General features: G+C 42.0%; 1 protein-coding gene across 3 annotated transcripts in view; it reads right to left on the bottom strand.

The window, feature by feature from the left end:
- The window catches only part of NT5DC1 (5'-nucleotidase domain containing 1), a 359,332-nt gene that overhangs the window by 27,456 nt on the left and 305,106 nt on the right, over positions 1 to 26,770 (bottom strand). The window lies entirely within an intron of this gene.

Below are 26,770 nucleotides of genomic sequence, written 5' to 3'. Positions count from 1 at the left end.
ATCATTTCTGCATCTCCCTGGCAGAAAAAACGCATGCAGATTGTGCATGTGTTTTTCCTGCAGAATACATGCGGATCCACATGCAGATTCACATGCGTTTCCGCATGCAGATTAACAAGCGCTTTCCAGGCGATGTTAGCATCACCTGGAAAGTGCTTGATAACTAGGTCACACTATATAAATCCATGCAAACAGCATGGATTTATACAGTGTGAACCGAGAGAGTGTATATACTTACCTCCGATGGCCCGCGCTGTCCTGCTCAATCTGTTCTCCCTCGCCGGCAACTTTGAATTGAAAGACCTGCCGACGTCAGCGTCACGTGACCCGTCACATGACTCTGACATCACCGCAGGTCCTACAACTCACTGCAAGTGCCGGGAACCAAGCGGGAGCGCTGTGAGGGCCGACAGATGGTAAGAATACATTTATTTTTTATTTTATTCTTCTTTTACAGCTTTTTTAATGGTACCTGGGTGTGGATGAGACTCTCCTCTCCTCCACACCCGGGTACCATCCGCACATTAGAACGCACCAATTACGCAAGTACAAATGCTGTCTTGCGGAATTGGCGCGTTCTAATGCAAGTCAATGGCGGCGAAATCGCCGCGTTTCCGCAAAATTAATTGACATGCTGCGGATTTTTGACCGCAGCGTTAACGCTGCGGAAAAATCCGCATCATGGGCACAGCACATGCGGATTTCCATTGGGGAACATTGCTTCCCTTCTACCATGCGTTTTTCATGCGTTTCCGCGGCGTTTACGCAACTGCAAAAACGCCGCGGAAACGCATGAAATACGCATCGTGTGAACTCAGCCTTAGACTATGTATCCACAATGAATATTTGGTGAGCTTTTGATGCTGCAGAATTTTAAAACCGCTAGTAACCTGTTTTACATAATACGTGCAGAAATATTGAAGAGAATCTACAACATAAAAAACTCACCAAAAGCTCATCGTGGGAACGTAGCCTTAAAGAGAACCTGTCACGTGAAAAAACGCTATTAACCTGCACATATGAAATCAATCTGCAGGTTAATAGCGTTCCGGAGCTGCCCGAGTCCACACTTAGACCCCCGCTGCCAGGAGAAAATTAACTTTATCTCCCCCTCTACCCCCAGCAGCGTTCAGTGTTCAGTCACCGCTCTGTGCAAAGAGAGTGGGGGCTGTAAAAACCCACCAGGCACTGACTGACCGCCGGCCCTAATGCTGATCCTGCTATCAGTCAGTGCTGGGGTTCAAGTTACAGCACCGCCCCCATGACTGACACCCGAACGCTACCGGGAGGAAAAAAGTTCATTTCAGCAGGGTTTTAAGTACGTTCGCCAGCGGAGTCAGAATGCTATTAACCTGCAGACAAACGCCATATTTGCAGGATAATAGCAATTTTTTCATGTGACAAGTTTCTTTTAAAGTTGGAATTTACATGGTTTTAAATGGGGGCATTTATTTTATTCCCAATGCAATTGCTCATATACTTAAGGTTAATACTCTAATACACATTTAAATCTTTGCCCATGTTTGAGAGACAAACACAGATAGTTGGGTGTATAAATATTAAAAATTAAGCAAATATGCCATGAGAACCAGAACTGTGCAACCTTTCAGGGAATATTATTAAAGCAAACATACTATGTTCTTCACTCAAATGATCAGCTAAGCAGATAAACATTCGGTACACATCTGATAATACATTGCTGAGTGTTGGGCAAACTTAAGCCAATAGGATGTTTCTCTGTGGGTTTTCTTATTTAGTTTTAATAAATAAAATTGGTAGCGCTATAGCAGCACTCACTCTTCAGAGCCTAGAACACAGTACAGTACATGGCTAAGGTGGACAGTAATAAACTGTCTCTAAAAATTCACGAGTCACAGTGAATGTGAATGTAGTGAATGTGAATGTAGTCCACAGTTTCAGTTATGTATACACATGTATATATATGTATATATATATACATTTTGTAGTGGATCGGTTCACTCGGCTGCATATAGATTAGACACAGGAACACTGTCTCTTTAAATCTTCTGCTGGGTTTATTACGAGTGCTGCATAAACCACAGTAATGTTAGCAAAAACAAACACGGCCTTCCCGGCCTAACAGGAAAAAACAAAACATAACGTATGGCAAAGTCCTTGGTACGGATAACCGCTCGCTTCAGGAACAAATAACTCAATGTTTAGCTTTCCTTCACATGAGAATACAGCTTCAGAGCTTGCGCCTCCAGACCCACACCAAATGCTCTAAAAGGCTGGGAATTTATCCCCTGACCTCCTCCCCCTCTACAGGTGTTTAATCATCCTAGCACTAAAGATGTCTGATTAACCCCTCATTCCTTCTTGTAATGGCACCTTTTTCCTATGTTTAATTACTGGAGCTAATAATCTCAGAGCTACATATCTCCCCCTCCAGTACTTTTCCAGTGACTTAGTCACTATATATATATATATATATATATATATATATATATACATATATACACTGCTCAAAAAAATAAAGGGAACACTCAAATAACACATCCTAGATCTGAATGAATGAAATATTCTCATTGAATACCTTGCTCTGTACAGAGTTGAATGTGCTGACAACAAAATCACACAAAAATCATCAATGGAAATCAAATTTATTAACCAATGGAGGCCTGGATTTGGAGTCACCCCCAAAATTAAAGTGGAAAAACACACTACAGGCTGATCCAACTTTGATGTAATGGCCTTAAAACAAACAAGTCAAAATGAGGCTCAGTATTGTGTGTGGCCTCCACGTGCATTAGGAGGAACCCAGGGCCAACCGCACCACCATATGGTCTCACAAGGGGTCTGAGGATCTCATCTCGGTACCTAATGGCAGTCAGGCTACCTCTGGTGAGCACATGGAGGTCTGTGCGGCCCTCCAAAGAAATGCCACCCCACACCATTACTGACCCACTGCCAAACCTGTCATGCTGAAGGATGTTGCAGGCAGCAGATCGCGCTCCACGGCGTCTCCAGACTCAGTCACGTCTGTCACATGTGCTCAGTGTGCACCTGCTTTCATCTGTGAAGAGCACAGGGCACCAGTGGCAAATGCCAAGCGTCCTGCACAGTGTTGGGCTGTGAATACAACCCCCATCTGTGGCCTGCTGGAGGTAATTTTGCAGGGCTCTGGCAGTGCTCCTCCTGTTCCTTCTTGCACAAAGGCGGAGGTAGTGGTCCTACTGCTGGGTTGTTGCCCTCCTACGGCCCCCTCCACGTCTCCTGGTGTACTGGCCTGTCTCCTGGTAAAGCCTCCAGCCTCTGGACACTATGCTGACAGACACAGCAAACCTTATTGCCACAGCTCGCATTGATGTGCCATCCTGGATGAGCTGCACTACCTGAGCAACTTGTGTGGGTTGTAGAGTCCGTGTCATGCTACCACGAGTGTGAAAGCACAACCAACATTCAAAAGTGACCAAAACATCAGCCAGAAAGCATTGGTACTGAGATGTGGTCTGTGGTCCCCACCTGCAGAACCACTCCTTTATTGAGGGTGTCTTGATAATTGCCAATAATTTTCATCTATTGTCTATTCCATTTGCACAACAGCATGTGAAATTGATTGTCAATCAGTGTTGTTTCCTAAGTGGACAGTTTGATTTCACAGAAGTTTGATTTACTTGGAGTTATATTCTGTTGTTTAAGTGTTCCCTTTATTTTTTTGAGCAGTGTATATATTATATATATATATATATATATACAGGGTGGTCCAAAAGTAGGTGGACAGAAAGTGTAATAAGGTTATGAAGGGGGAGATTTATCAAACAAGGTGTAAAGTGAAACTGGCTCAGTTGCCCTTAGCAACCAATCAGATTCCACTTTTCATTCCTCACAGACTCTTTGGAAAACCAGTGTCAGTGATTTGAAAAATTACATAAGAGATGCATTTCAAGAAATTAATACCCAAAGAGACTTGTGCAAAAAAGTTTGTCGAAGCGTAAGAGGCTGACTTCAAAGCTGTGCAAATTGTAATGGAAACAGTATGAGCACCTGCATTGATAAAATTTAAGGGCTTTTGTATTATTGTTCAGAATAAAATTTAATTGTCAATGTTATTCTTGTGTTAGTAAATATAATTTTATATATAAACCGAAATAAATGTTATTATTTTCTGGCCACCTACCACCCTGTATGTATGTGTGCGTGTGTGTGTGTGTGTGTGTGTGTGTGTGTGTGTGTGTGTGTGTGTGTGTGTGTGTGTGTGTGTGTGTGTGTGTGTGTATATATATAATTCCGCAGCAAAAACACTTTAAAAACCCTTCGTGGGCACGCAGCCTAAAGTTGTTCGAGAGATTTTCAGCTGCCTGGAATCAACTAGATAAAACCAAGTTTTCAGCTGGAGTAGAAAATGACATAGTTTCAACTGAGCTAGGTCCACTTAAGGAGTGTCTAGTTGAATTTTGCACCAACCAGTTTGCACAATGCCATCCAAGAGATGATTACAATGAATTGTTAATACTGGCACTCTTGTTACTTGGTTCTCCAGCAAACCCAGATGTACACATCAACACTGCAGGCGCCTAACATCGGGCCCGATCGATGGCCAAAGTGATATACGCTCTGAAGATCTTCATGTTTCATCACCAACTTCGTTTAACTTTAACAGAGTTAAAAATCTCCATCAATCTTGCATTTTTACTGTCCGCTTATACTTGAAGGCTTGGTACCTCTGTCAGATCCCAGACACACTGTTGTGAAATGACTTGACATTACTGAACTTGTAGCATACAAAGGAATCAACGGAATCAGCTACGGTACCTCAGTGAGATTATGGTGGGTCTGGCTTTTTTTGACAGTGAAGTTCCAACAGCAGAAAAGGTTGAGATGGTACTGGCTCTGCAGAAGGAAGGCAACGATGTCTGCTCAACTTGCGTGCAGTATGCCGAAGACTTTGTGTCACACAAGAAGCTTCATCACTTCATGTTGTCCAACACAAAAAACTGTTTGTTCTACTGGAAATAAACCAAGATTCTCTTCATCAAGATCCTTGACTGTGGCACACTAATGCAAGTTACATCGATGAATAATCAAAAGTTGCCTTATTGAAAATCGTGAATGATGCCGCCGAACACTCCATTGCACTCATGAGCACATCCAATTCATCACTGAGCACTCAAGAAGACCAGAAACAGTTTATTCTCCAGTATGGGGAGAAGCATCGCCATGACTATCCTGAACCAAATAAAGTGTGTTTTGTTAAAAAAAAAGTGAAACCGTGAACTTACTGTAAAATTGTACATTTACTTTGCTGCAAGACATTTATTACAAATATTTGTTAGTTTTTTGATGATTGAGCCACCAGTAAACAATGTTGCAATGTTACAAAACTTTGCATATGTTACAGTCACACCAAAGGGGTAAGAACTAAGAATTTACACAAAAATGTTTTGACTGTCACCCTAATATATATATATATATATATATATATATATATATATATATATATATATATATATATATATATATATATAGCAGGGTTTGGTACTCACTCGACTGCAATTGAGGTAGGCACAGGGAGCATTTTTATTAGAAGTCCAGGTTGGTTTATTTTGCTTGCATAAACCGCTCAGGAGACAAACACGAAAGAGCCTTTTTCTGGTGCAAAAAGGCATAACTGAAGAAAACTCAAAATAACCAGTCCATATACAGCACAGCCTCAGCCGTTTAAATGAAGTCCTTTTCTCTGCCTTCAGCAGAGTCTGAGCACCATATGCAAGGCCTGCTCACCTTGCAAAGCACACAGCCAGACCGAGACAGCCGCAGCTGTCTTAAATCAGACCTTCCAAGACCTGGACTGAAGGTAAGTGAGCAGCTGATCCCAACCAGCTCTTTCAGCTGCTCGTAAAACCCAGCCCCATAATCCAGGCCCATTAAACACCTCTCAGCACTATGTGTGCTAGAGCCTGCTTTTCCGAGTCCTACATCACCGAGGCCTGGCACCTCGGGGACACATACCTCCCGTCTACGACCTGTCCAGCTGCAACCTTACATACCCCCCCCCCCCCCTCCCAAAGCCGGGGGGCTTTGCACCTTCTGCCAACATACAATAGACCCTTGATAGGGCATCAGCATTCCCATGTTTCCCAGGCCTTTGCTCTACCTGAAAACTAAAATCCTGTAAGGTTAGGAACCACCTAGTTACTCGGGCATTGTTCCCCTTCTTCTCTCGCATCCACTTCAGTGGAGGATAGTCAAACACTAAGCTGAACCTTCTACCTAACAGGTAATACTTCAGAGTGTCCAACGCCCACTTGATAGCCAAACATTCTTTTTCCACTATGGAGTAGTTCTTCTCACATGTGGACAGTTTCCGACTGAGGTACATTATAGGGTGTTCCTCTCCGTTAATCTCCTGGGACAAGACTGCTCCCAGCCTGACATCCGATGCGTACGTCTGGACCACGAACTCTTTGGAGAAGTTGGGCGCCACCAAGACTGGCTGTTTACAGAGGGCCAGTTTTAGTTCCTGGAAGGCAGCCTCAGCTTCCGGGGACCACTTAGCCATAGCCGACTTCGTCCCTTTCAGAAGATCCATCAGTGGAGCTGCTATCAAGGAAAAGTTAGGGACGAGTCTTTGATAGTAGCCCACGATGCCTAGAAATGCCATGACCTGCTTCTTCGAGAGGGGCTGTGGCCAGTTCAGCATTTCTTCAACCTTATTTATTTGTGATTTTATCCCCTCTACCAACCACATAGCACAGATACTTGGCTTCCTCCATCCACATAGCACATCACTTTGATGCTAAAACCCGCCTTTCTTTGGGCGTCAAGCATGGCTTGAACTTTACCAAGATGACTTCCCCAGTCCTGGCTGAATAGGAGGATGTCATCTAGGTAGGCCGCTGCATACTTTTTCTGGGGTGCTAAGATCCTGTCCATGTCTCTCTGGAAAGTGTCCGGAGCTCCCTGCAACCCAAACGGCATCCTGACGTACTGATAACTTCCGTCTAGAGTTGAGAAGGACATCTTCTCCTTGACGCCTTTAGACAGGGGGATTTGCCAGTATCCACTTGTGAGATCCAGGGTGGTGATGTACCGAGCGGGTCCTAGCCTTTCAATAAGCTCATCTACCCTAGACATTGGGTAGGTGTCGAACTTCGAGACCTCATTCAGCTTCCTATAGTCTCGCAAAACTGCCATTCTCCATCTGGGTTCGGCACAAAGACTATGGGACTGGATCAGCCACTCTTGGACTCTTCAATGACTCCCAGGCTAAGCATCCGCTTCACCTCCTCTGAGATTACCTCTCGACAGGCTTCGGGAATCCAATATGGCTTCAATTTCTCCGTAAGAACCTCATGCTCATGAGTACAACCGGGTAGTTCTGAGAACAGGTCTCTATTCCGATGTAACAACTCTCTGCACTGTTGCTTTTGTGTACGTGACAGTGACTCTGCCACCTTGACCTCTTTCACATCGCCGTCAGACTCAGCCACCAAACACGGAGCTTCCACAGGCTCCTTATCTCACCATGGCTTAATCAAGTTTATGTGGTACACCTGGTAGGGCTTCCTTCTCCCTGGCTGGTGGACATTATAGTTGAGCTCGCCATCCTTTTCAACTATTTCATGGGGGCCCTGCCAATTGGCCAGGAACTTGCTCTCCACTGCAGGTACCATCACCAGTGCCCAATCCCCAGGGTTGAAGGAAAGACATATTGGAGCTAGAGGGGGTACAAAGGAGGGCGACTAAGGTAATAAAGGGAATGGAGGGCCTAGAATACCCAGAGAGGTTGTCAAAATTAGGCCTATTTACGTTGGAAAAGAGAAGGCTTAGGGAAGACCTCATAAACATGTATAAATACATCAGGGGGCAGTACAGAGATCTCTCCCATGACCTGTTTATACCAAGGATGGTGACAAAGACGAGGGGGCACACTATGCGTCTGGAGGAAAGGAGGTTCCTGCACCAGCATAGAAGGGGATTTTTTACGGTCAGAGCCGTGAGACTCTGGAACTCTCTGGGAGAGGAAGTGGTGATGTCCAACTCACTTAATGAGTTCAAGAGAGGCCTGGACGTCTTTCTTGAGAACAATAAAATTACATCTTATGCTTAGTTAATTAATCCAGGGATTTAATCTGACTGCCAGATTGGTGTCGGGAAGTGAATTTTTCCTCAATGATGTCAATTGGCCTATACCGCATGTTTTTTTGTTGCCTTCCCCTGGATCAACGCTGCGGAATAGCTGCAGTGCACAAGAAATAGGCTGAACTGGATGGACGCTTGTCTTTTTTCGGCCTTATAAACTATGTAACTATGTAACTCTCTCCAATCTATTGTACACCCTAGATTGCATCTCTTCTGCTTTGAGGAGGTGTTCTTTCACGATGGGCATCACCTTGGCAATCCCCTCTAGCATCTGTGACACATGTTCGATTACACTCCTGTAGGGTGTAGACTCCGCTGCTACATCCAGGAGTCCACGGGGGTGTCGGCCATACATCAGTTCAAAAGGGGAGAATCCAGTAAAGGACTGTGGTACATCTCTGATGGAGAAAAGAAGGTACGGCAGTAGGCAATCCCAGTGTCAGCTGTCCTTCTCTGCGACCTTCTTTAACATGGCCTTCAAGGTTTTGTTGAACCTTTCCACCAAGCCGTCAATCTGTGGATGGTAGTCTGAGGTCCGTAGTTGTATGATTTGCAGAGTTTTACACAACTCCCTCATCACCTTTAACATAAATGGGGTCCCTTGATCCGTTAGGATCTCCTTAGGCAACCCCATTCTAGAAAAGATATGGACCAACTCCAGGGCTATAAACTTGGAGGAGTTTCGTAGGGTTACAGCCTCTGGATACCGTGTCGCATAGTCTAGCACCACCAGGATATACTGATGCCCTCTGGCAGACTTGACCAGGGGCCCCACTAGATCCATGGCTATGTAATCAAACGGCACCTCAATGATAGGCAACGGCACTAAGGGGATAAGGAAGTGTGCCACCTGGGAGGTCAGCTGGCAGGTGGGACAGGACCTACAATAATTCACAATTTTTCTGTGACAACCGGGCCAATAGAACCTCTGGAGAATTCGTTCCTGTGTTTTTCTACCCCCAGATGACCACCTAACACATGAGCACAGGCCATGTCTAAAACCTTATGCCTGTATGTCCTTAATTTGGGCCCATTAAACACCTCTCAGCACTATGTGTGCTGAAGCCTGCTTTTTCGAGTCCTACATCACTGTGGCTTGGCACCTCGGGGACACATACCTCCCGTCAACGACCTGTCCGGCTGTAACCTTACTATATATATATATATATATATATATATATATATATATATATATATATATATATATATATATATATACACACAGTGGGTACGGAAAGTATTCAGACCCCTTTAAATTTTTCACTCTTTGTTTCATTGCCGCCATTTGGTAAATTCTAAAAAGTTCATTTTTTTTCTCATTAATCTACACTCTGCACCCCATCTTGATTGAAAAGAAAACAGAAATGTAGAAATTTTTGCAAATTTATTAAAAAAGGAAAACTGAAATATCACATGGTCATAAGTATTCAGACCCTTTGCTCAGTATTGAGTAGAAGCACCCTTTTGAGCTAGTACAGCCATGAGTCTTCTTGGGAATGATGCAACAAGTGTTTCACACCTGGATTTGTGGATCCTCTGCCATTCTTCCTTGCAGATCCTCTCCAGTTCCATCAGGTTGGATGGTAAATGTTGGTGGACAGCCATTTTCAGGTCTCTCCAGAGATGCTCAATTGGGTTTAGGTCAGGGCTCTGGCTGGGCCAGTCAAGAATGGTTACAGAGTTGTTCTGAAGCCACTCCTTTGTTATTTTAGCTGTGAGCTTAGGGTCATTGTCTTGTTGGAAGATGAACCTTCGGCCAATTCTGAGGTCCAGAGCACTCTGGAAGAGGTTTTCATCCAGGATATCTCTATACTTGGCCACATTCATGTTTCCTTCAATTGCAACCAGTTGTCCTGTCCTTGCAGCTGAAAAACACCCCCATAGCATGATGCTGCCATCACAATGTTTCACTGTTAGAATTGTATTGGGCAGGTGATGAGCAGTGCCTGGTTTTCTCCACACATACCGCTTAGAATTATCACCAAAAGTTTTATCTTCGTCTCATCAGACCAGAGAATCTTATTTCTCATAGTCTGGGAGTCCTTCATGTGTTTTTGAGCAAACTCTATGTAGGTTTTCATATGTCTTGCACTGAGGAGAGGCTTCTGTCGGGCCACTCTGCCATAAAGGCCTGACTGGTGGAGGGCTACAGTGAGAGTTGACTTTGTGGAACCTTCTCTCATCTCCCTACTGCATCTCTGGAGCTCAGCCACAGTGATCTTAGGGTTCTTCTTTACCTCTCTCACCAAGGTTCTTCTCATACAATTGCTCAGTTTGGCTGGACGGCCAGGTCTAGGAAGACTTCTGTTGGTCCCAAACTTCTTCCATTTAAGGGTTATGGAGGCCACTGTGCTCTTAGGAACCTTGATTAATGCAGAAATTCTTTTGTAACCTTGGCCAGATCTGTGCCTTGCCACAATTCTGTCTCTGAGCTCCTTGGGCAGTTCCTTTGAGCGCATGATTCTCATTTGGCCTGACATGCACTGTGAGCTGTGAGGTCTTATATAGACAGGTGTGTGCCTTTCCAAGTCAAGTCCTATCAGTTTAATTGAACACAGTTGGACTCCAATGAAGGAGTAGAACCATCTCAAGGATGATCACAAGGAAATGGACAGCATGTGACTTAAATATGAGTGCCTGAGCAAAGGATCTGAATACTTATGACCATGCGATATTTCAGTTTTTCTTTTTTATTAAATTTGCAAAAATTTCTACATTTCTTTTTTTTCCATTCAAGATGGGGTGCAGAGTGTACTTTAATGAGAAAAAAAATGAACTTTTTAGAATTTACCAAATGGCTGCAATGAAACAAAGAGTGAAAGGGGTCTGAATACTTTCTGTACCCACTGTAATATATATATATACCATGAGTACAGTTTTGCTGCACCGCTATGCATAGTTGTGCTGCAAAACTGAAACCAGGCATGAATGGGCAGATTTACCTTTCAGTCAGGGAATGTGAACCCTTGTGGGAATTGGAAATGCAGCCATAGTTTTAATAATTTTTTCCTGATATATTTATTGCCTCAGTGTAGAAAAAAATCAATAAAGGAGCAACTATTCTAACACTTAAAAGTAGACCATTATGTTGTGTATACAGCCTCGATATATGTCCATGGTTACAGACTACTAAAAAAGCCTACTTGTAGTTTGTTCCCGAATCCATTTGTTACTCCTTTCGTCCCTTTTGTATTCTACATGCATGGTAGTAGACTATGACTATTTGCACAAGGGAATCTGTCACCAGTTTTTTGATATGTAATCATGCATGATGTAGGGGCATCACTGTTTTATCTACTGCAGATCTACCATTTCTCTGAATGCTGAGCTCAGTATAATCCACCTACACCATTGATTGACAGCTTTCTGTGTACACTGTAAACTGACAGAAAGCTGCTAATCAGTGGTGGGGGCAAGATTTCACAGAGCAGGAGGACTACTTAGCACAAGACAACTAGTCCTCTAGTGATAACCTCCTACTGACAAAACAGATTTTATTGAAACTACAACAAGCAGCTTAGCAAGTGATACATGACTGTAATCAGAGTCTCTGCCCCTACATCATGCTAGGCTCAGATTAAATAGCTCAGCCTGCTGCCCGATTCCCTTTAAAGTATGGCATGGCTCATGATAAATGTTCCTAAGGAATGAATCAGGAACATGCTGTACATGGCACAAATCACCAGGCCCTTGTAACACCAGGCTTTAGCTTATTAATCAGCCCTAAGTGTTATATCATTTCCTCCAAATAATTTAGTTGCCTATTAAAAATAATATATTTAGGTGTCTGTATCTTCCTCGCCATTACTGTGAATTAGCTATTCATAAGCGTTTAATCATTGGTTACTACAAAAAGACGTACTTCTTTTCCTATGAAATATCTCTAAGGGCCGTAATAGTTGTTTTTGTTAACTTTGGCAAGGTCAAGTCTCACAGCTGCAAGAAATCAGTTTCATAGGCGTGATGCTGTACACAAAATATCTAGCATTACACCACTTTGTGTGATATTTGCCTTCATGTCTCTATTGGAATCCAGCTAATATACTGGCTTGGTTGTCTCAAATTGAAGACGCTAAAGAGTTCATCAACAGGGTCCTTTCCAAGGAGTTGTGCAGCTTACGGAATTATTCAATAGCTTTTAAAGAGTACAATTAGGCTGTATATTTCACAATCACTTTAAATAGGACGGCACAAACATTTTAGGCTAAGTTCCCACAAAGAATATTTGCTGCATTTTTGATGCTGCGTATTTTCGTTGCGCAAAAAAGTGCAACGTATAACAGTTCCAGCAAAGTGATATAGAAAAGTCCCATATACTTTTTTTTCCCACTGCATAAACTGACCCAAGGTGCGATTTTTAAATCTATAACATGTCAATTCCTCTTACAGCATATATGCTTTCATTTGTGGATTATTCCCATAGACTTGAATGAGATGAGGAAAATACACATGTAAAAAAGCTCATATGAGTTTGTATTGCATTTCAGCAGAGGAAAAGCACTAAAAATGCATGTCATCCACACATGACTATCAATAAAGTTTTATCAAAGTTAAGTAATGGGGGGTTCCAAATCAAAGCAGTTTTATTTAAAGGGAATCTGTCAGCAGGTTTTTGCTACCCCATCTGAGAACAGCATAATGTAGTGCAGAGATTCCCAGATCCAGTCCTCTCGACCCCCAACAGATCATGTTTTTAGGATTTCCTTAGTATTACACAGGTGATGGAATTATTATCAAGGCATCAGAAATTGCCACAGGTTATCTCAGCTGTGCAATACTAAGGAAATCCTGATCTGTTGGGGGCCGTGAGGACTGGAGATGAGTAAACACTTATGTAGAGGCAGAGACTCTGATTCCAGCAATGTATCACTTACTTTACTGGGTGATGCAGTTTTGATTAAAAACTGTTTTCTCTGCTGCAGATCTACCAATTCTCTGAATTCTGAGCTCTGTATAGCTCCACCGATTGGCAGCTCTCTGTGTACACTGTGCACAGGCAGAAAGCTGCCAATCAGTACTGGGGGGCAGAGTTGGACTGCCTGGCAGCAGGCCATGTAGTCCTTAAGCGATAATCTCCTGCTGATAAAAGAATGATTTTGTAAAAATGACACTAAACAGTCCAGTAAGTGACACATCGCTGGAATCAGAGTCCATACCCCTAAATCATGCTGCTCTCAGATTAGGTAACAAAAACATGCTGACAGATTCCCTTTAAAACAAGATACACTAAAAAGAGACAAAAACCGCAGCTGAAAAAATGTGATAAAAATGTGTGTAAAAAAAACCAAAAAACGTAGGTAACCTAATCTAGCTGCTTGGTGAAAACAATGACATCGTGGGAACTTTGCCTTAGCCTGTAAGATAAAAATGCATTCATGGCACATGCAATATAGGCAAGAACAGAGCCGTCATCTAGATATAAAACCATCAAAGTTCATGCATTGAAAAGGGGCCAATACTGCCCATAGGAACAGAACACATCAAGACTTAAAAATGTCAAACATTCTAACATAACAGTATGGCAGGCATATTAGTCACCCCCCCAAGTTTGCCAAGAAGTTTACAAGCAAAATACCATTATTTTTTACAATTCAATGGCTTTTGTTTACTGGTGATGACATAAAAGCTCAAAAGCAGGGGGGTCACAGAGTACTAAGTACCAAAATATAACATCTGCAACAGGATATTGCAAAAGTTACGCAGCAGTAAGCAAACTGTACGAGACATAGGTTACTGATATGTGGCCGGGATGTGTACAATAATTTGCTGATGTTCAGTTTCTTACATCCTGCATAAATTCTTAGAAAAAATATGAGAACTTTGTGGGTGGCAATAAGTTATATTAAAAAAAGCTCCCCGGAAAAACAAATATACATTTCGTAACTCAATATAATTATCTACTAACATTATCCTGAATCCTCCCAGAATCCTGGATCCTAAAGGTAAGACCCTAATCATTGTAACTTTATCCCAATTTATGATGTACAGAATGATAATCACAATCTGTGGTAAAAAAAAACAACAAAAACACTGAAGGCCTTTACTGTCACCTGGAGTGCCTTTCGGCAAACCCCCCACCCCTAAACAGGCTGTCTGTAGATGAGTTTCTGGCTAGACATTTATCTCTGGTCATGTTGCAAAGCTCATTAAAGGGTCAGATAGTGATTGATAGGGTGGGTACCTCTCCTAATTAGTACTTGCAAGATAGTTTCCAATGTTCTGCAAGAGAGCTAATTTGCATACTATTCTCCCATGGAGCGCCACATGTAAGGCTCCATACTCTGGTCCATAGCTGGTCTCTTTAACCCCTTCACCCCGAAGCCTGTTTTCACCTTCCTGACCAGGCCAATTTTTTTAATTCTGCCCAGTGTCACTTTATAAGGTAATAACTCTGGAATGGATCCCACTGATTCTGAGATTGTACTTCATGATAGTGGTAACATTTATTTGATATAACTTGCGTTTATTTGTGAAAAAAAATCAAAATTTGGCGAAAATTGTGAAAATGTTGCCATTTTCAAACTTTTTAATTTTTATGCCCTTTAATCAGAGAGTTATGTCATACAAAATAGTTAATAAATAACATTTCTCACATGGCTACTTTACATCAGCACAATTTTTGAAACATAATTTTTTTTTGTTAGGAAGTTAGAAGCGTTAAAAGTTGACCAGCGATTTCTCATTTTTACAACTAAATTTACAAAACCGTTTGTTTTAGGGACCAAATCACATATGAAGTGACTTTGAGGGGACTATATGACAGAAAATACCCAAAAGTGACACCATTCTAAAAACTACACCCCTCAAGGTGCTCAAAACCACATTCAAGAAGTTTATTAACCTTTCAGGTGCTTCATGGGAATTAATGGAACGTGGAAGACAAAAATAAACATTTAACTTTTTTCACACAAATTTTCCTTTAGACCCAATTTTTTTTTTACTTTTGCAAGGGTAACAGGAGAAAATGGACCCCAAAATATGTTGTGTAATTTCTCCTGAACACACTGATACCCTATATATGGGTGAAAACCACTGTCTCGGAAGGGAAGGAGAGCTATTTGACTTTTTGAATGTAAAATTTGCTGGCATAATTAGCGGCCGCCATGTCTTGTTTGGAGAGCCCCTGATGTGGCGGTTTCAACTGTTTAAGCACAAGTGACAAGATTTTGGAAATTAGACCCCTCAGGGAACTTGTATAGATGTGTGGTAAGCACCTTGAACCCCCAGGGTCCTTCACAGAAGTTTATAATGTTGAGCCATGAAAATAAAAAAAACACCATTTCTCCACAAAAAATTTTTAGCTCAAATTTTCCATTTTCACAAGGGTAACAGGTGAAAATTGACCCCAAAATTGTTGTGCAATTTCTAATGAGTATGCAGATACCCCATATGTGGGTGAAAACTACTGTTTTGGAGCATGGCAGGGCTCAGATAGGAAGGATGTTTTGGAATGCAGATTTTGATGTAATGGTCTGTGGGTGTCATGTCGCTTTTGGAGAGCTTGTGATGTGCCTAAACAGTGGAAAACACCTCATTTTGGAAACTAGACCCATACAGTAATTTATCTAGGTGTATGGTGAACAACTTGAACCCACAGGTGCTTCACCGAATTTTAGAACACTGATCTGTGAAAATAAAAAAAATATATTTTTTTTTCCACAAAAATGTTGATTTAGCCCCAAATCTTTTAATTTTCTCAAGGATAGCAGGAGAAAATGGACCCCAAAATTTGTTGTGCAATTTCTCCTAAGTACGTTGATACCCCATATGTGGTCGAAAACTACTTTTGAGGCACAGTGCAAAGCTCAGCCATGTCACATTGATAGAGCCCCTGAGGTGCCAGATAAGCAGAACTCCCCATAAGTGACCCTATTTTACAAACTACACCTCTCAATGAATTCATCTAAAGATGCAGTGATCATACTGACACCACAGGTGTGTCACAGCATTTATACCATTGGGCAGTGAAGAAAAAAAAATTACATTTTTACCACCAAAATGTTACATTTTCACACTGGGAAATGGGTAAAAATGGCGCCAAAATTTGTCCCCCAATTTCTGCTAAATGCAGAAATTCCCCATATGTGGCTGTACAGTACTGCTTAGCCACACGGCGAGACTCGGGAGAGACAGAGCGCTATTTGCCTCCTGGAGCGCAGATTTTCCTAGAATAGTATGCGAACTCCATATACAGAGACCCTAAGTGCTAGAAGAGCAGAATCCCCTCTCAAATTTCCCCATTTTAGAAATTATACTTCTTTGGGAATTTATCTACAGGTGTAATGATGATTTTGACTCCATGGGTGTTTTCCAGAAACAAGCAGCAGTGTATGTTGCCGAGTGAAAATTGCAAACCGCCATTGTAGTAACCAGTACGTTGCAGTGACCAATACGTTGTAGTGACCAGTACGTTATGCCCATCTCATGTTTCTGGAGACATGCACCCGTAAATCAGGCGGGCTCTCATCGCTACAGAAAGGCCAAACATATGGACACTAAATGTGGTTTAGACACACTGGGGCTCAGAAGGGAGGGGGGCATTTGGGAACGCAGAATTCGCTGCATTTATTTTGGGGGGCACTACCAGTAACGTGGAAGCCCACTATATTTGCTTTTTTGTGGATTGAGTTGAATCATTTATTGGGAACATTTTCCATAACATTTTGGATCACATTTATTTGGCGCTCTACGCTGAGCACTTACATCGGGGTTTCCATCTAAATCTCTGAGTGACATGATTCAGATGAAACCCCTGAGGCATCCATTCACTATAATGAGGCCGCAGAGTTACTCTGGACTCCGCCTGGCCTCTGTTCAGCAGTGTCTTTCTTTTCAGAATTGCACAAAACTGTGGCCGACGGCACTTTTATGCTCGCCTAAAAAGACGGACACCACTGGATCACAGGACAGACGGTGTCCACAGTGCCTCATTATAGGGAATCTTCTGCTGGGGATTCCATCTGAATCACATATTTCAGAGATTTACATGGAAACCACGGTGTAAGGGCTCAGCGTAGAGAGCAAGATAAATGTGTGCCGAGCCTTACTGCGATCGTTGGGAGGCAGAATGAACAAATCAACAGCAGGTGAAGAATTGGTTTTATTTATTTATTTATTACCCTGTTCCTTGTGTGGTATAAGTGATTAGATGACTTTATTCTTCGGGTCGGTGCGATTACAGCGCTACCAGATTTATATTGGGTTTTTATGTTTGCCTGCTGTCACACACTGAAAGACGCTCTTTTTTTTGCAAAAACTAGTTTTTACATTGCCATATTTTGAGAGCTATGATTTTTCCATATTTCGGCCAACAGAGTCATGTGATGGCTTGTTTTTGTAGCGTCGGCGTCTTTGCCTTCTGCCGGTCAGAGACGCCGTTCCCCTCACCTCCCCGGTCCGGCGTCCTCCTGCTTCCCTGCTGCTGCTGCGCTCACAGCTTCCCAGGCACTGTGCTTAGGGCACGTGTGCGCTCCCTCCCTCTTAAAAGGGGCCGCGCGCGCCGTCTTAAAGAGTCCCCAGCCAATGGCCGGAGTACCACTCCTATTTAAAGCACCTCCTCCAATATGGAGGTGCCTGTGCCAGGTTGTTGTATGTGTGCTAACACTCTCTTCAGCCCTCAGGTTCCAGTGCCCGCCAGTCTGTCTATCAGACGTGCCCGCCTGCCTGTCTATCAGCCGTGCCCGCCAGCCTGTCTACCCGGATCACCTGTCTGGCTAATTGCTGTGCCCGCCTGCTTGCCTACCCGGATCACCTGTCAGGCTACCTGTCATGCTCACCAGCTGTACCTGTCAGCTTCAGCCATCTGACCCGTGGGAGTCGCCTGCTCTCACACAAGGTCGGTCCCAGAGTGGCAATTGGTCCACCTGCCCGGTCCCTCTCTGGTTCACGGAGTCGATTAAGCCGCCGTGTGGCCAGGGTCAGTCCGAGAAGGCACTTAGTCACGCCCCTCTGGTCCCTCCTTGCATCTCAGCACAGAGGTTCCACCACCTTGATACGTAACAGTTTTTTTGGGGGAAGAGTTGATCTTTTTATTGGTACCATTTTTGGGTACATGACATATTTTGATCGCTTTCTATTCTGATTTTTGGGTGACCGAATGAACAAAAACCAGCAATACAGCAATTGTTTGTTGTTGTTTTTTTACGCTGTTCCACGTGTAGTAAAATTGATAAGGCAGCTTTATTCTTTGGGTCAGTACGATTACAGCAATACCACATTTATAGCTTTTTTTTATGTTTTGTCGCTTTTACACAATAAAAAATATTTTATAGAAAAAATAATTATTTTTGCATCGCTTTATTCTGAGAGCTTATTTATTTTTCTGCTAATGGACCGACTCTGACTCCTAAAATATATAATAAATTGGGTACAGTAATTCAATGAAGTATGTGGGGAATATTTTTTCATAAGAATTTGGGAAAGTTATGAAATGTCCTATAAATGTCTGTCCTATTCCTGGTCTAAGGGTCTAGACTTTTAGCTACAGTAAATTTATCACTTAAACATGAGCAATGTATGAGGGAGTCGGAGTCGGTGTCATGGAAATTGAGGAGTCGTAGTCAGAGGTTTGGCTTACCGACTCCACAGCTCTGGTGTTTTATTGCACTTTTTGTTTGGCGGTATGATGATAAAGCATAGTTTTTTTCCTCTTTTTTTATTTATTTATTTATTTTTTTACAATGTTCACTGATGGGGTTAACTGGTGGGACAGATTTAGGCTATGTGCCCACGATGCAGAATTGAAGCAGAAAATTTCCGCAGAGTTTCTGCATGTTCTTGGCAGTAAAAACGCTTGCAGATTTTAGACGCGTTTTTACATGCATTGGGAGCTCAAATCCGCATGCAGAAACGCACAAATAATGGACATGCTGTGGATTTTTCCGCAAGGAAAATCCGCTGCGGAAAAATCCGCAGCATGGGCACAGAACATGCAGATTTTCATTGGGGATCATAGGGCACGGATTATCAAGTGTTTTGCAAGTGTTTACGCTGCGAAAATTCCGCAGCAAAAATGCTTGAAAAACCCATAGTGGGCACGCAGCCTTATAGGTCGGGTCATTCCAGACACGGTGATACCGAATATGTGTATTTTTTTTTGCTTATTTTATTTTTTTTACATAAATATATATACGGTGCATGTCGGGAAGGGGTTAACCTTTTCCCGACATATGACGTACCAGTATGTTTGGGTACTTCCCAAAAATGGCGATTATGCGAGCACAGGAGCTGTACCTACACAATCGCCGCCACAGACACCTTCCCTGACTGTTTAACCCTCTAAATGTCATGATTGATAGTGATTGTAGCATTTAGAAGTCTAGGAGAGGGACGGGCTCCAATACCCAAACGATCGGCACCCCCCGCAATGTAATTGCGGGCTGCCGATGATTGTCATGGGAACATGAGGTCAAATTATGACCTCCGGGTCTGCCAGCTACAGTGGATTGTTAAACCATTGCCTAAAAGGAGTTCTGTCTGTGTCACACTGACAGGTGTAATGCATTGTAGTACATGTGTATTGCAATGCATAAGACCAGTGATCAGACTAATAGAACTTAAAATCCAAAAGAGGGACTAAGTGAAAAGTAAAAAAAAAACCTGTAAAAATATAACAAAATAAAGAACGAAAAAAAAAGTAGAAAAAAAATATTACGCCAATAAATATGTACAGTACAGACCAAAAGTTTGGACACACCTTCTCATTTAAAGATTTTTCTGTATTTTCATGACTATGAAAATTGTACATTCACACTGAAGGCATCAAAACTATGAAATACCACATGTGGAATTATATACTTAACAAAAAAGTGTGAAACAACTGAAAATATGTCTTATATTCTAGGTTCTTCAAAGTAGCCACCTTTTTACTTTGATGACTGCTTTGCACACTCTTGGCATTCTCTTGATGAGCTTCAAGAGGTAGTCACCGGAAATGGTCTTCCAACAATCTTGAAGGAGTTCCCAGAGATGCTTAGCACTTGTTGGCCCTTTTGCCTTCACTCTGCGGTCCAGCTCACCCCAAACCATCTCGATTGGGTCCAGGTCTGGTGACTGTGGAGGCCAGGTCATCTGGCGTAGCACCCCATCACTCTCCTTCTTGGTCAAATAGCCCTTACACAGCCTGGAGGTGTGTTTGGGGTCATTGTCCTGTTGAAAAATAAATGATGGTCCAACTAAACGCAAACCGGATGGAATAGCATGCCGCTGCAAGATGCTGTGGTAGCCATGCTGGTTCAGTATGCCTTCAATTTTGAATAAATCCCCAACAGTGTCACCAGAAAAGCACCCCCACACCATCACACCTCCTCCTCCATGCTTCACGGTGGGAACCAGGCATGTAGAGTCCATCCGTTCACCTTTTCTGCGTCGCACAAAGACACGGTGGTTGGAACCAAAGATCTCAAATTTGGACTTTGGGTTTGTTCTCATGAATACATGGGGATCATGCTCTTCTTCAGTCTATTACAATACTTTGCATTCATGGTCCCCGCAATGAACTGTAGCTCCCCACAGCCGGCAGCATTCATGCAGCCCCAAACCATGACACTCCCACCACCATAATGACTGTAGGCAAGACACACTTGTCTTGATACTCCTCACCTGGTTGCCGCCACACATGTTTGACACCATCTGGACCAAATAAGTTTATCATGGTCTCATCAGACCACAGGACATGGTTCCAGTAATCCATGTCCTTAGTCTGCTTGTCTTCAGCAACTTGTTTGCAGGCTTTCTTGTGCATTATCTTTAGAAGAGGCTTCCTTCTGAGACAACAGCCATGCAGACCAATTTGACGCAACTTGATGTGCGGCGTATGGTCTGGGCACTGACAGGCTGCCCCCCCCACCCCTTTATTCTCTGTCTCTTGAAGCTCATCAAGAGAATGCCAAGAGTGTGCAAAGCAGTCATCAAAGCAAAAGGTGGCTACTTTGAAGAACCTAGAATATAAGACATATTTTCAGTTGTTTCACACTTTTTTGTCAAGTATATAATTCCACATGTGTTATTTCATAGTTTTGATGCCTTCAGTGTGAATGTACAATTTTCAAAGTCATGAAAATACAGAAAATTTTTTAAATGAGCTGTGTCCAAACTTTTGGTCTGTACTGTATATTCATGTAAAAACAAAAATAAACAAAAAGAGTACATATAATTGGCATTGCCATGCCCAGAACGTCCTGATCTTTAAAATTGTCACACTACTTAACCCTTACAGCGAACACCATAGAAAAAAAAAAGTTGCAATTTTTTTTTTAATCGTACAGCCGACAAAAAAGTGGATTAAAAACACGATCAAAAAGTCGTATGTAAATAGAAATGGTATCGCTGAAAACGCCATCTTGTCCCACATAAAAAAAGCACTCATTCACCTTCATCAGTGGAAAAATAAAAAAACTATAGCAGAATAAGGCAATGCTAAAATTTTTTTTATTGTTCCATAAAATTGTTTTTATTTTGAAAAAGCAGCAAACATGAAAAACAATATAAATGTGGTATCGCAGTAATCGTACTGAAAACAAAAAACAGTTCCTGAATTGCTTTTTGTTAATTCTGCCTCCAGAAAAGTGGAATAGAAAGAGATCAAAAAAATCAATAAAAACTCCAACTCATTCCGCAAAAAACAAGCCCTCACACAACTCCTTCAAAATATGCAAAAAAAACTTTATTTAGTAAAAAAGCATTTTTAGTGTGTGATAGTAGCAAAACCTAAAAAAACTATATAAATCTAGTATCACTGTAATTGCACTAACCTGAAGAATAAAACCATCTAATCATTTATACCGCATGGCATAAAAAATAAATAAAACAAATCCTTGACCTGCTGTTGATTTGTTCATTCTGCCTCACAAAGATCGCAGTAAGGCTCGGCTCACATTTATCCTGTGCTCAACACTGAGCACTTACAGTGCTGCTCACTATTATTGGCACCATTTCATTTTTTTCATAAACTGTACAATATCTTCAGAAATAAATGGAAATGTACCAAAGTTATATCCCCAGGATTCTTTAATTAGTGGTCAAAGTAATACAATAATAAATTGTTTTTCAACTTTCATTTTGCAATTTCAAAGAAGAAACAGAATAAACAGCATGTGCAGCGATAAAGGCACCCCTAATTAATACCTGGTTGCACACCCTTTGGCATTGCTGAGAGCCTTCAAATGTTTCTTGCAGCCATCTATAAGCTTCTTGCACTTCAGCTGGAATTTTTTCCCACTCTGCCTTGGCATTTTGTTCAAGCTCTTGAATGTTTGCAGGGTTCTTTTTCCCAATGGCAGATTTCAGCTCACCCCAAAGATTTTCAATGGGATTGAGGTCAGGACTCATTGCTGGCCATTTTAAACCAGTCCGTTTTTTCTTTTTCAACCATTCCTGTGTACTTTTGGATGTGTGCTTTGTGTCATTGTCTTATTGGAGGACCCAAGATATTCAACTCAAACCAAGTTTTCTTACACTGGGTAGAACATTTCGCTCTAAACTCTCTTGATAATTCTCTTGATTTCATGATTCCTGTGATACGGTCAAGGCCTTCAGTACTAAACGCAGCAAAGCAACCCCACAGAATTATGGATTGTCCACCATGCTTAACTGTTGGTAAGGTGTTCTTTCCCTTATAAGTTCATTGCACTGTCTGTAAACAAACTGTTGCTTTGCATTGCCAAAAAACTCTATTTTTGTTTTATCTGTCCACAGAACATTTTCCCAGAAGGATTGTGGTTTGCCAAGGTACTCTTTGGCAAAGATCAGTCGTTCCTTTCTACGTCTTTTCTTCAGCAATGGTTTCTTCCTTGCCCTTTGCCCATAAAGCTCTGCTTGATTTAGTGTGCATGGTACTTGAAACCATGACCCCAGACTGTTCCAGGTTGGCCTTCGGATGTTTGACATGGTGTTTTTTACACCATTTGCACCAACCTTCGAAGACATCTCTTGTCAATTTTCCTCTTTCCTCCACGTCCAGAGAGGTTCTTGACGGTTCCATGATTGCCAAACTTCTTAATAACATTGCGCACTGTTGAAACTGGGATACCAAGGTCTTTGGAGATGGCCTTATACCCTTTGGAAGTCTTGTGTTTGCTAATAATAGCAGTTCTGATGTCCTCAGACAGATCCTTTGTCTTCAGTATTGTGACAAAGGAACAAGGCCTACCATGTGGCTTTTTATAACACTGAAGTCATCATTCATTGGATAATTCATGTCACATAGGCACCGACAATTAATCACAGGTGAATTTCTTTTGTGATTTATCACAGGCGAGTCAAAAGTGTTTCCATACTAAATTAATGTAAAGGGCAGCAAACTTTAGGTTTTTCTCTTTCTGCCTCCCATTGTTTTTTTGTTTTAAATTTTTGTTTATCATTTGCTCTTTTGTATGTAAGACGAGTGCTCTATACAAAAAAACTGTTTCACCTGATTCATTTTTACAGGAGATATTCCACATTATGTACTTAAACTTCATGGGTGCCAATAACGATGATGAGCAGGACTGTACATCAGGGTTTACGTGTAAATCTCTGAAATACATGATTCAGGAAATCCCTCAAAGGAAAATTCACTGCAATGAGGTAGATGGAGTCACTATGAACTCCCATCTGGCCTACAATACGGCAGTTTCCGTCTTTTTAAGCGTATTTTTAGGCGTGCATAAAAACGCAGTCAACCACAGTTTTGGGCACAGTTTTGAAAAAATGGATACCGCTGAACAAAAGTCAGAGGAAGTCCAGAGTAGCTGTGGGGCCTCATTATAGTGAATGGATCCCTCTGGGGTATCATCTGAATCCCGTATTTCGGAAATTTAGATGGAAACCCCGATTTAAGTGCATAGCATAGAGCACCGGATAAATATGAACTGATTCAAAATGCTACCAATAACAATAAAAGCTTCAACTCAACCCACAAAAAACAAGAGCCCACTCAGGTCCGTCATATGTTAACAGAAATCTATGGGACTTCCATGTTACTGGTAGCACAAAAGCTCTGGAAAAGCGCCATGGCTCCCACCAAAAAAATCCAGCAAAATCTGTGCTCCCAAATCCAAATGCCTCTCTCCCTTCTGAGCCCCACAGTTTGACTTACCTGCAGCTAGCATCCACATGTTTGGCATTACCGTTTCGAGGAGAGCCCACTTAATTTATGTATTGAGCACTACAATTGCATATTTGCAATTTTCATTCTGTAACATTCACTATGTTTCACTCCATGGGTATTTTCCAGAAAAAAAATTGGCACTATACTCGTAGAAGAATTCCCAGAGGGGTGTAATTTCCCAAATTGGGTCACCTGAGGGGTATTTCTGCTGCTCTGGATCTTAGGGGCTTTGCAAATGGAGTCCGCAAACTATAGGAAAATCTGTGCTCCAAAAGTCAAATAGCGCTTATTCATTCCAGAGTCTTGCTGTGTGGCCAAATACTACTGTAAGCCACAGGTATTGCCACATTCAGGAGAAATTGTAAAACAAATTAGGGGGCCATTTTTACTTACCATATTTTTCGGACTATAAGATGCACTGGACCATAAGACGCATCTAGATTTTAGAGGAGGATAATAGAAAAAAAAATTGAAGCAAAAAATGTGATCATGATGCACTGTTATGGGGGAGAGGGTCTGCTGCTGACACTGCTATAGGGGTAATGTCCCCCAATTCTGTACTAATATCCCCCATCCTGGTATATATGGCCCTCCCCTTCCAGTTATATGTGGCCACCATCCCCATCCTGGTATACATGGTCCCCTATCCTGGTATGCATGGCACCCCCATCCTGGTATGCATGGCACCCCCATCCTGGTATGCGTGGCACCCCCATCCCCATCATGCTGCACACTCACTTCCCCTCTGCTCCAGCGCTGCATCCTATTCTGCTGCCAGCAGCTGATCTCACCAGCAGCGCATGACATCACTGACATGCACTGAGGTTAGCTGCTAGAAGATTTACTGCACCCCAAGCTTGGACTATGGGTGTGGAGAGCAGTGAACATTCCTTCTCCTTAATAGCACGCACAGTATCAGCTGCAGACGCCGGCACCTGCAGCGGCTTGGCGATCAGATGTGCCTGCTACTAAAGAGAATGAATATTCACTACTCCTCATGCCCACAGGCGTGGGGAGAAGGGAATATTCATTTTCTTTAATAGCGGGTACACTGTTAGCCGCAGCTGCTGCAGGAAGCCGGCGGCTGCGGCTGACACTGTGCGCGCTATCAAGGAGAATGAATATTCAGTGCTCCACTTGCCCATGGTCATGGGGAGCAGTGAATATTCATTTTCTTTTAACAGCGAGCACAGTGTCAGCCACAGCAGGCAGCTCCTGCCTCCTGTGACCCACTCCTTCACCACTGCTCTCCCCACACCATCCATACCCGGACCATGCATCCGGACTATAAGACGCACCTCCACTTTCCTCCACAATTTTGGAGGAAAAAAAGTGTGTCTTATAGTCTGAATAATACAGTATTTCCCCTTGTGAAATAGGAAATCTGGGGCTAAAAAACATTTTAGTAGTAAAAATATAATTATTTTTCTCCACTGCCCAATAGTATCACATTTTGTGACATCTGCACACATAAATGCACTGAAGGGGGCAGTTTGCAAAATGGGGTCACTTATGGAGAGGTTCTGCTTTTCTGCCACCTTGAAGGCTCTGTCAGTGTGACATGACATCCGCAAACCCTTGCAGCAAAAAATGCACTCCAATATAGCGATCCTTTCCATCTGAGCTTTGCACTTTGCCTCAAAAGTAGTTTTTGACAACATATGGGGGTACTGGCTAACGCAAGATAAATTGGGTAACAAATGTTCTCCAGTTACTCTTATAAAAATGAAAACTTTGGGGCTAAAGCAACATTTTTGTGAAAAAAATTACATTTTTCATTTTCATGTCCCAATATTATGAAACTTGCTGATTTCCTTGAGGGGTGTAGTTTCCAAAATGGTGTCAGTTGTGGGGGGTTTCCACTGTTTTGGTACCTCTGGGGCTCAGCAAATATGGCTTGTCGTCTGCAATCTATTCCAGACAAAATTTTGCTCCAAAATTCAAATAGCGCTCCTTCCCTTCCAAGCCCTGCTGTGTGCCCAAACTGTAGTTTTCCTCCACATAAGGGGAATCGTTGTGCTCAGGAGAAATTGCCCAACTAGTTGTGCAATCCATTTTCTCCTGTTACCCTTGTGAAAATAAAAAATTTGGGGCTAAAGCAACATTTTTTTGAAAATAACAAATATTTAATTTTTTCATTAACTAACCTCCTAAATATGGTTTTGAATACCATGAAGGGTGCAATTTTTAAAATGGGGTCACTTTTGTGCATTTTTTTATTTTACATATAGACCCCAAAAGTCACTTCATATGTGAAATGGTCCCTAATAAAATAGGTTTTGTAAATTTTGTGGGAAAATTAAAAATTGCTTATAAAGTTTTCAATCCTTCTACATTTCTAACAAAAAATGTGTCAAAAAGCATGCTGACGTAAAGTAAACATGTGGAAAATTTTATTTATTACTTATTTTTATTGGTATGACTTGGAAGATGGAAAATAGCAAATTTTCATTGTTTTAAAATAAATAAAAGCAAATCATATCGACCTAAATTTACTGCTTATATGAAGTACAGAATTGAAAAATTTGGCCTGGTCAGGAAGGTGAATACAGGCTTCAGTGGTAAGAGGTTAAGGAG

This window comes from Phyllobates terribilis, unplaced genomic scaffold (assembly GCF_046119375.1).
Source record: "Phyllobates terribilis strain yellow unplaced genomic scaffold, ASM4611937v1 Scaffold_3__8_contigs__length_932513732, whole genome shotgun sequence".
NCBI classification, from domain to species: domain Eukaryota; kingdom Metazoa; phylum Chordata; class Amphibia; order Anura; family Dendrobatidae; genus Phyllobates; species Phyllobates terribilis.
The sequence above is the reverse complement of the archived record's forward strand: the minus strand, read 5'-3'. Positions and strand labels throughout refer to the sequence as shown.